This window comes from Gracilinanus agilis, chromosome 2, assembly GCF_016433145.1.
Source record: "Gracilinanus agilis isolate LMUSP501 chromosome 2, AgileGrace, whole genome shotgun sequence".
NCBI lineage: Eukaryota > Metazoa > Chordata > Mammalia > Didelphimorphia > Didelphidae > Gracilinanus > Gracilinanus agilis.
In genome coordinates this window covers 538,963,851-538,975,259 of record NC_058131.1, presented here as the reverse complement: position 1 = coordinate 538,975,259, position 11,409 = coordinate 538,963,851, and positions in this window count along the sequence as shown.

Genomic DNA, 11,409 nt, shown 5'->3' with positions numbered 1-11,409 from the left:
TACAGCAAGTAGGCCCATTTGGCTGGAACAAAGTAAGTGGGTGAGAAGTAGCATGTTATCAGGTTGGCAAGGAGCTGGTGCCAGAGTGTGAGGGATTTAAAATGCCAAACAGAGGAATTTGTATTTATCCTTGAGGCAATGGGGAACCACCGGAGCTCTTTGAGTAGGCCAGAGATGTGATAAGAACTACCCTTTAGAAATATGGCAGCTACTTGGGGGGATGGATTGGAGAGAGGTGAGATTGGATGCAGGGAGCCCAATACTTTAGTACCTCCACCAAATCTCTTTCTCAAACACAGACACAGATTGAGAAGCCCACAATTAGTAGTTGGCATAATCATAGAATGAGGTTTATAAAAGCATGAACAATGTTTTAAAACTGTGTGCTGTAGGTATGGAGTTCCTCTGCCAGGCTCATTCTCCCAGTTCTCTCTATTGGAAAGTTGGGTCCCCAGAGGGAAAGAGACTGCTGCTCCTTAGAGTTTTAGAGGTAACCCTAAAAGCTTGTGTGGCTCCCAACCTCATGAGCCCTGAGTTGGTGTGTTCACTTCATTGATTAGTCAGTTAATACAAATTAACTTTTTTTTTTTAACCCTTACCTTCCATCTTGGAGTCAATACTATGTATTGGCTCCAAGGCAGAAGAGTGGTAAGGGTAGGCAACGGGGGTCAAGTGACTTGCTCAGGGTCACGCAGCTGGGAAATGTCTGAGGCCAGATCTGAGCCTAGGACCTCCCGTCTGTAGGCCTGGCTCTCAATCCACTGAGCTACCCAGCTGTCCCTTACAAATTAACTTTTAACAAAAGAATATTTACTGAGAAGGTATAACATGGATAGAAGTTACAAAAAACACTCTCCCAAGCCAGGGGTACAGTCTTCTTTCTGCACACAATCAGTTTCTGAGCAGAATGGGCTCATACCTAAGGCAAAAAGGAAGTGGGGGGAGCTATGTGAGAATATGACTGGCCCTGAGAATTTTTTTTTTTAATTTCCCCTTTTCAAAGTCCCAAAGAAATTCACTTCTTGTGTAGTATAGCTGATGAACAAATCACTCCCATCCTCTTTTGGGCTAGCTCCTAGCACAATGATGGCCAACCTTTTAGAGACTGCATGCCATGATCCCCCCTAGGGGAAGGATCCCACTGCTGGGCAGAGGGACGGGGAATGTGAAAAAATGTCATCAGACAGTGGAGAGGGGGAGGGGAGCAGCTCTGCCCGAGTCTCTCTGCCTTTCTAGTGATGAACTCTAGGGGAGAGGGAGGGGATGTGGTGTGTGTACCCACACAGAGTGCCCTGTGTGCCGTCTTTGGCACCTGTGCCCTCAGTTTGCCATCACTGCCCCAGCAAGACACAATGTTTCTACTGCCTGTCTGGGTCATTCAGTCTCCGGCTCTTCTCTGGACTCTGCTATCACTGTTACTGGTTCTGGTGGCCTCTGCTCTTGGATCCAGGTACTGAGGGGATTGCCGATGAGTCCTCCAACTTTTCAAGGTTGTACTTTGGTTCATTTATGTAAGGCAGGAAAGAATAAACATAAACAGGCATCAGGGACATAAGGTGGCTTGGTACGGGTGATAATAATAGTTAGCATGTATGCAGTGCTTTAAGATTTGTATAATGCTTTGCCTTTACGACCTCATTTGGGCCTTCCAACAGCCCTGTGAAGTAGATGCTATCATTACCTCCACTTTATAGGTAAGGAAGCTGAGACTGAGAATTTAAGTGACTGAGCCAGAGCCACCCAGCTGTTACAAGACTAAGGCAAGACACAATCTCAGACCTTCCTGAACTCCAAGGCCAGTTCTCCAGCCCGCCCTTCCCAGATCAGAGTTTCAGGGAAGTGAGCTTCAGATCATTTCCTGAGCCTTTTGTATAAGTACTCAGTACTTCTGGCTCCTTGGTCATAAAACTTTTTATTGTCATAAAATATAGCCCTTCCCTCCCACTCCTTGGTCAAAAGTACGCTCCCCAGAATTCCATGTTTTGGATTGAAACTCAGCAGAGAATATTTTGCATGTTTGGTATCACCTACTAGGAAGGACAAATCCGTGCATACTCATTGACTGCTTCTTCATTACGCTTTTAAAGAAACAACCCTAGAAAGGAGCATTCTTTTAACTGAGGGACTTAACGGCGATCTGTTCAATACACAGCTTCTACAACACTAATTTTTTTTTTTTAAACCCTTTCCTTCTGTCTTGGAGCCAATCCAAGGCAGAAGGAAAGGGTTTAAAAAAAAATACTTTGTATTGGTACCAAGGCAGAAGAGTGGTAAGTGTAGAATTTAATGTCTAATATTTCAAGTAGTATTTCAAGTAGCTGCGATAGGAAGGAAAGCCACAGAGAGGCGGATGCCACCCAATTTATATCCTGTCTACGTCAGCACTTAATGACAGGAAGTGAGTGGGGTTCTGGGAATCATAGTTTTTAGAATAACAAATTCTAATTACACATAAGGACTAGGCAATGGGGGATAAGTGACTTGCCCAGGTCACACAGCTAACTGCTCCAAAGCCTGGGATTTTACGATCCCCCCTCTGAGAGGATTTTCTTACCGATGGGCACGTAGCATAGTCCACTCTCCCCTCTAAGTCCTTGTATTTGCCCCTTAGGACTATATATAAATGACTTTACAGCCTCTCCCTCCCGGCTCTGGGGAGAATGACGGCTTGGGTGATTTTCCTTTCAGATACCCGCATCCCCTTTCGTGACTCATTCTTGTCATTGGGTGGAAAGGTCGAATTGGAATGGTGATGTTCTTGGATGAAGGCCTTCCACTGGCTGTGGAGCACCCCTATTTTAAAGAAGTGCTCCAAGATTTAAAAATCTCAACAGTTTGGACAAAGATGAGATAGTTGAGAAAAGATTCGCAGTTCCATCCAGACTGCTCTAGTAGTGCCCATTTCTAATCTATGAGAGGTTTCAGCAAGTGGCCACCAGGAGGCATGGCAGGGTTATCACCTACTTTTTAGTCTACAGAAGATTTCTGCTGCTCTGAGAAAAGTGTCTATTAATAAAGTAAAATGTTTTCATTGAAATTACCATTCCTATGTTTTCTATATAATTTTCAAAAGGATCACCCTATCAAAGAGAGTCTAGCAAACACATTTTTAATTTTTGACTTTAGGCACACATTTTTACATAGGAGGAATCAGGCTATCGTGTATTTTGCCTTCCTTCCCTTTCATATTGGTTCGTTTACATCTTTGCATGTACAACATAAGCCACATGCTTATCATTTTAAACAAATGTAATTTTTCTAAATAATAACTTTTTTGATATATCATCGTTTACTCATTGGATCATGTTCCAGAACACCACGTAGCTTCCTTGGACTAGAAATCCACAGTAAAAACCAAAAGAGATTTTCTTCCCTCAGTTTGGACAGTTGGATCTGTATGAATCAAAACTGCTTATTTGCCAGATTATGGCATCTAAACGTCAGTCCTTTAAATTTGTCCATCGTTGTCCATATTTTGAACAAGTGCTTCCGATGTCTAGATTCCAGCTAGTGTTTGGGGGGCAACAAGCATTGACCAAGTACATACTCTGTAGTAGCGCTTGCTATTGGGGCACGGGGTGTCCAAGGAAGACCAGTGCCTCTGGTGTGAGGGCTTGCCAGGCCCTTTTCAGGGCTCTTTTCCTGCTTTGGTAGCTGTCTACTACCAGGCTCTCACCTGTTGTTGCTCCAAGAAGCTGTAGCATGTCCAGGGGCTCCCCAGGTAAACCGCCTCATCAGATGGGCTAAACCAGGTTGTGAGTAACCAACGGACCACAAATCTGTCAGTGAACGGGGGGGCATCTACCCCACACGTGAGAAGACTTCCCCTGGCGGAAGGGTGGACAAGAACAATTTGTTCCAACAACCACAAAGGCCGAAAAAGCAGGCACTGTGAAGGTCTTCGAGCTTGGTCAGACATGGAAGAAGCCAAGACCATCCACTGCGTCCCAAGCCATCAGCAGTCATTTTGACTTTTGTCTTACTTTTGGACTTGAAAATCTTTGGAAGAGAGAGTAAGGTTGTCTACTTTGTGCAACTCTTCCTCACTTCAATTTATTTTCAAGTACACAAATAAAAATAAATTCCCCAAATATTGTCATTTTGGTCCTCTCTGAGTATGAAGGACAACAACCAACCTCTTGCCAGATACTTAAGTGCTAGGGATATAAATACAAGTAAAATGAAAGACATTTTTTCATCTCAAGAAGCTTATATTCTCATGGGGAAAGATATTGCACGAAAGGGGGAATTTAGAGGTCCCCACGGGGACGTGGCAGCAAAATCTGGTAGAGTCAGAACTGCAGCGAGGAGGGAAATAAAGCATCGCTCTCAAGGGCCCATCCCCAAAATGGAGACCCAAAAAGGAACTCACTAATAGAAAAATGGAGCTGGTATGGTAGAGGTACATTGCAGAGCTAGTCATGAAACACGGTGATTGCAAAAGAATTAAAATGACAAAAAATCCAGAGGTAAATGGAAAGGTAGATGGTAGGTGTTTGCAGGTTCCAGCACTTAGCTAATGAGGATCATATTTAAGAAATGGAGTAAGAAACATTATTGAGGGCATTGATGATAGGAAAAAAATGTACAGTTTATGAAATAAGGATGAGATAATCCAGGTCATCAACCTGCATTGTAATCCTTAAAATATTAAAAGAAAAGAATAAAGTTTTCCAGAACTTTGGGGAACTAGTCTTTGGGGTAAAACTTCAAAAAAAGGTATGTAGCATGAGGAGGAATGGAGGCATTGCAATCAGTTTTGGTGGAAGAAATATCCAATGTAAGACCCATGGCAGAATGAAACAAGCATTTGTTAAACATTTATTAAACATCTTTGTACAATGCTAAATGACACAGACATAGACAAAATGAAAAGTGGTACCTTCAAGGTGCTTATGTTCTAGTTGAGAGAATATGTAAACATAGTTTACAATACATTGCTCTCTATTGTTTTTATTTTTTATTATGAACTTTAATACCAAATGGAATTATAAATGTATAAGAAATTCAACATCCAACTTTAAAAGTTGTCCTTTTATGATTCTAGCCTTTTGTTATCATATCTACAACTAAAAATCTTTCAATGATTTTTTTCTCTTTGAGAGAAATTGAGGGATAAAAGGAAAAACCCCATGTTTACATGTAAATTTAAGATTTATTTAAGGAGCAAGGGAGTATTAATGACTAGGAAGATTAAAAGAATACTTCCAATAGGGGATGTCACATGAATTCAGGCTTTTTTTTAAACTCTTACCTTCTGTCTTGGAATCAATACTAAGTATTGGTTTCAAGGCAGAAGAACAGTGAGGGCTGGGCCCAGGGTCATTATCTAGGAAGTGTCTGTGGTCAGATTTGAATCCAGTACCTTCCATCTCCAAGCCTGGCTCCTATCTTCTGATTCATCTTGCTGCCCCATGAACTCAGGCTTAATGAAAGTTAAGGATTATAAGAGGAGGCAGACGTGGGAGGAGAAACTGCTTGAACACATGGGCTGATAGGGATATTATTGGGGATGTAGACACTAAACGATAACTCTAGTCCAGTGATTCCCAAAGTGGGCGCCACTGCCCCCTGGTGGGTGCTGCAGCAATCCAGGGTGGCAGTGATGGCCACAGGTGCATTTATCTTTCCTATTAATTGCTATTAAAATTTAAAAAATTAATCTCCAGGGGGCTAAGTAATATTTTTTCTTTAAAGGGGGGCAGTAGGCCAAAAAAGTTTGGGAACCACTGCAATCTAGTCCAACTATAGGCCTTGATCAATGATACATGTAAAACCCAGTGGAATTGTGTGTTGGCTAAGGGGAGTTAGGGGAGTTTGGGGGAGAGGGAAAGAATATGAAATAATGTAACTGGGAAAAATATTCAAAATTAAAATTTAAAAAAAGAGGAAGCAGATGGCAGACAGAAATGCCTCTCAGGTGAAAAGAACACAGTCACTTTAAGACTCTTTATTAGCAATTAATGATGAAAAGAGTGGAAAACAATTATTGAAGGTTGCAGGATATTTCCCCTATTGTAAATGAACATTTTGATACCTAATATAATTAGAAAAAGAAATTTTATTTTAATATAAATTGCCTATATATGCACACACACACTTCATCTTCCTGAGCTCAAATTTGGCCTCAGATATTTATTAGCTATGGGACTCCGGGCAATTCACTTAATCCTATTGGCCTTATTTTCCTTATATGTAATAGGAAATGGCAAACCACTCCAATAGTTTTGCCAACAAAACTCCAAATGGGATCACAAAAAGTCAGCTATGGCTGAAACAACTGAACAATAAAATATATGCCTACATATATATACATGCACCTGTTATGTATTTATATATGTGTGCATATATACATATATATGAAGAAACATAGCTTTAAGAGATAATTTTGGACAGTTTTGGAGAATAAATTGTCTGTGGTATGGATTTGAGGACCTGGAAGTCTTTGTTAACCGCATGGAATGATATCTTGCTTATGTGGGAATAGTCTAATGTGATAAAGAAACGAGGCAGCTTTTATTTATTTAGAGAAAAAAAAAACTAACAAAAAGTCCAGAAATAGGAGTGTGAAGACATGGTTTCAATGGCTCCAAAAAGACAGGCTGCTGTGTTGGAGACTTAAAAGAAGACAATGGTGGGTATCTCAAGCTAATTTTCATGCTTTATGGCTTAAAAACGGATGGATTGAAGATTAATCGAATAATGGTAATACATAGCATTTATTTAATGCTTCACAAACATCTCATTTTATCCTCATTTATCCTCATATCCTCAAGCAACCTTGAGAGGAAGATGCTATTATGATCCATTTTACAGATTTGGAAGCCGAAACATACAAAGGTTATGTGAGAAATAAAATTAATATTCAAATACTCCAAGTATTATATTTAATAACATTTATTAATAATAACTAAGAGAAAGAAAGAAAGAAAGAAAGAAAGAAAGAAAGAAAGAAAGAAAGAAAGAAAGAAAGAAAGAAAGAAAGAAAGAAAGAAAGAAAGAAAAAGAGAAAACCACTCTAATAGTCCAAAGGGATGATGAAAGCCTGAACTGAAGCGGTGGTTATGTGAGGCAAAGGAGACAGCTTCAAGAGATGGTGTGGAAATATAATCGTTAAGACTAAGTAACTGCCTGATTGCAGAGGGAAGGAGGGAGAGACAGAGACAGAGAGAAGAGTTGAAGAACTGAAGATAGCTCTGAAATGGTGAACTTGAGAAACTGGAAGGATGGGTGGTGTCCTCAGCAGAAATGGGGAAGTTTGGAGGGTTTTTAAAAATTTATTTATGAAAAGAGTAGAAGGGGATGGATAAAGATAGATTGAAGTACTTTTGAGACATTTAAGTAGAGATGTATAGCATGCAGCTGTCTTGTGGGACTAGAGTTTAGGAGATTGGGAATGAATCTCTCTCTCTCTCTCTCTCTCTCTCTCTCTCTCTCTCTCTCTCTCTCTCTCTCACACACACACACACACACACACACACACACATATAGATATAGATATACATACTTATGTGAGTCATCTACAGAGATACGAAAATTGAACTCACAGGAGCAGGTGAGATTACTGAGAGTTTCGTGAGAAGAGAGATGAGATGCCCTTGGTTAAAGGGTGAGCCATAGTGGATCTATTGAGACTCAGGTGAAATAATTAGTAGAAGCAGAACCAGGTGAAAATAAATGTGACATTAGTTGACATAAGGAGAGTAAACTGGTACCTTTCCCCCATCACCATTGAACTTAAGTCCTCTGAGACAATTAAACATCAAGAATAGTTTCAGTATCTTTACAGAAAAAACAACAACAACAAAGAAGCCAAATTAACTTATAGTACATGGCAGATATTTCTCCTACTACAGACTTAGTGTAGACAGGTTTTGAGGCATTGATTCAGGAAGAAGAATGAGGCTTATAATAGATGGCCTCTGTGTTATTGGAAATTTGGGGGTCTTTGAACTACATTTGCCAAGAGCCCACTGGCTTCCTGTCGTTACATGCTGACGTAGACAGGGGATAAAATTGAGAGGCTGGTGTTCCCAGTCCTCTTTCCTTCCTATGGCAGTATGGTGATGGCAGGGAACGGCAGGCCATTTGAACAGCCTAAGCTAGCATGGAACATGGCTTTATCTTCTAGAGATACCGAGCCCTCTCCTGTGAAGAAGAGGAGGAAGAGTAAAAAAAAGGGAGGGGAAGATTTGGATGGCATGGTCAGAGTGCTAGGCCTGAAGTCAAGAAAACTCCTCTTTGTGAGTTCAAATCTGGCCTTAGACACTTATGGATGACTCTGCACAAACCACTTAACCTCCTTTGCCTCAGTTTCCTCTTTCATAAAAAGCTGGAAAAGGAAATGGCAAGCCAATATAGTAGTTTTGAGAAGAAAACTCCAAAAGGAGTCATGGAGAGTTGGATATCACTAAAAATGACTAACCAACAATAGAATACTTGCTGTGTTAACAAGGAAGAATTAAAGGTACAGTAGTGAGAGTTCAGTTAAGTTATAACTTTGTAGTGGACCTAGTCAGCATAGCCATGGGACTTGGGGTTGGAGTTTAGCAAGGCATCAGTGGAAGTAGGGCAAAGAAGCAAGGGATTTGGAGGTAAAAGACAATGAGTAGTATAATTTGTTTGGGTCTTATTGTGAGACACTTAATGTTTTTGTAAATTCTCACTATCACAAACAGCATTTCTTTGAATGTCTTTATACAACTTTTTCCTTTTTAGTTATTTCTTTGGGGTATATTTTAAGAAATAGATTCATCAGGTAAAAATATGAAAAATTTAGATTTTTCTCCAGAATGGCTCAAGCTATTTACCAAGTCAATAGCAATGCATGATAGTATTTTTCCCCCACATCCATAACATTGAATTTTTTTTTTCATTTTAATGCTCAGAAGCTATACCAATGAGTTTGGGCAAGCCCTATCCCACTGGAAAGTATGGATTCAGCGACAGACTAAATCTATCATCTTAGGAACAGACTAACTTGATGTGGACAGAGGGTTATTATAAGAGACTGGCATTCAGTGATTATTTTTTGGCCACAAAATTTATGGAAATATTGTGGTAGTCACCCATTTCCCTATCCATTCCCCTCTCTTCTTCCTCTTATCTCCTGTAGCTCTCTTTGCTATTCTGAAAGCCAGATGTACTACCCTTTGCTCCAAAGAGAGTCACTGGAATTCATTAAGTATGTGAGACTCAAATGTGGCTTAAAACTTGCTGGAAGAAGTGAGAGAGATGATCAAGTCAATCCTATAATGTAATGATAGAGCAGTTCTAAAGCCTGAATATTAGTTTATTGGACAGCAAAGAGAATAGGAAGAAATTACATAGATTGGTGGCGTGAACCAGGTGACAATATTTGGAGAAGGTGCTTAGGCTGGAACTTCTGCTTTGGAAGTAGAACTTAAGAGTTTCAACTAAATGATATATTAGGGTTCTGTTAGCTCTAAATTCTGTAACCCTGTTATGTAATTGCCTTTTCTGAGGAAAATGGGTAGATTCAGTCAAAAGGAAAGTTTCCTTAGGTGGAAGTGGGGCAAACAGTAAAAATATGAGTCATTATTATGCATGTGAAGTCCTACAATAGTAGTGTAAGATTTAAATTAATGTGCAATACTTCAAGTATTATTTTTTTGTTTATTATCTGACAAAATAGAACCACATGACTAAATATTTCTACCTGCTCAAAAATCCCCACTCCACCAAAGCCGCAACAGGAAAGAAAGAGAGAGAGAGAGATGGAACTACACCCAATTTATATCCTGTCTACATCAGCACTTTAAGGGGAAAAAGGGGTTTGGGGTCGAATATATTAAAGATTGGTCGCCAGACCAATTAAGAATAATCTCAAGTCAAAATTGACTTTTACGGAAGTTTATTTGCAATTAAGAGGAGGTAGAAGAAATAAGGAAATAAGAATCTAACACGGTAGGTAAATTGCTACAATCCCCTAGTTAATCCAGGTAGATCTAATTAACCCAAGCCAAGAGTTAGAGGGCCAGAGGCCCAGAGGCAAATGAAGCAAAGGCTTCAGTCACAGAGTCTCTATTAAAGGGAATTTCCTTAAGAGAAATTCAAGAAGATTCAGTCTTTAAACTCACCACATGGAATTCCAAGAAGATATTAAGAAGGTCTCACCAAGGTTTCAGGGTCCCAGCCAGCATTCCTCCATGAACCAGAAGAGCTCCTTCTCTATCAGAAGACTTCTTGACTCACTCAACTCTCTCTTTTTAAAGGGGTCACTTATGCATCACTTCCTGTGCCTCCCTCCTAGTTTGCGTGTCCAATCACAACAGATGCTTCTCTTAGGACTGCCTAGGGGGCAGTCAGTCGATTCTGATTTGTTACCCACTCTAGCACATATGGGTTATGGACTTCCCAAAATTGGAGGTGTTCTCACCTTTGGTGATTAAATCTAAAGATGGGCAGTGTAGACATAATCTAACTATCACAGCACGTAATGACAGGAAGTGAGTAGAGTGCTTGGAATTGTAGTTTTGCTGGGGATCATAGTTTTTGGTTAACAGATTCTAATTACACAATTCCCCCTGGGATCCTTTGGGAGACTAGACTCCCCAATGGATCATGTAAACATAACCTACTTATAAATTACAATAATTTAGGGATAAAAGGGAAAGAAAACAAAACCAATGATTTTTAGGTACATTGACAAAAAGCCAATTAGTTGGCAGTCCCCATTGGCATAAGATTATACACACAAAATAAATGTGTTAACACCCTCCCACAGTTCAACCAATTATACTCCATGGTTCATTCTGGGTCTTCTGATGCTGTGGAGGTTTCTTCAGGCATCTTCATGGTACCTTCTTCAAACAATTCATTTTCTAGATTCAAAGAGTTATTGAATTCCTTTTCCTGAAAGCTAGGAAGTTTCTTTCTTAAAAATTTTTTTTAGTTTTATGACAGTTACATAATCTCTATGACAATTATGCAATCCCCTCAAAGAAGTGTGTTGCAATCCCTATGACAATTACACAATCTCTCTTTCTTCTATTTCCCTCTTATCTCTAACTATTGTAGTTTCTTCTTAGATGGTTCAATGTTGTATGCACCTGTAGTTAGAAGATTTTTAGGGGTACAAGATGATTATGTCAAATGACTCATTGGGGAGGCTATTCTCCTAAAGGATCACAGAGGGGATTATAAAGATGGGATTAACTCTCCCCTGCCTATTTTTAGATTTAATCACCAAAAGTGTATATACCCCATTTTATCCTTAAGTGGGGGAGTGTGTGCTAAAGTGGGTGAAGAATCAGAAATGACTGACTTCCCCCTAGGCAGTCCTAAGCAAAGTTAAAGCTACAATTGTTCCACATAAAGTGGAAAGAATGCACAGGAAGTGATGCAAAGAAGCATCTTTATTTTATTTATTTATAATAATTATTATTT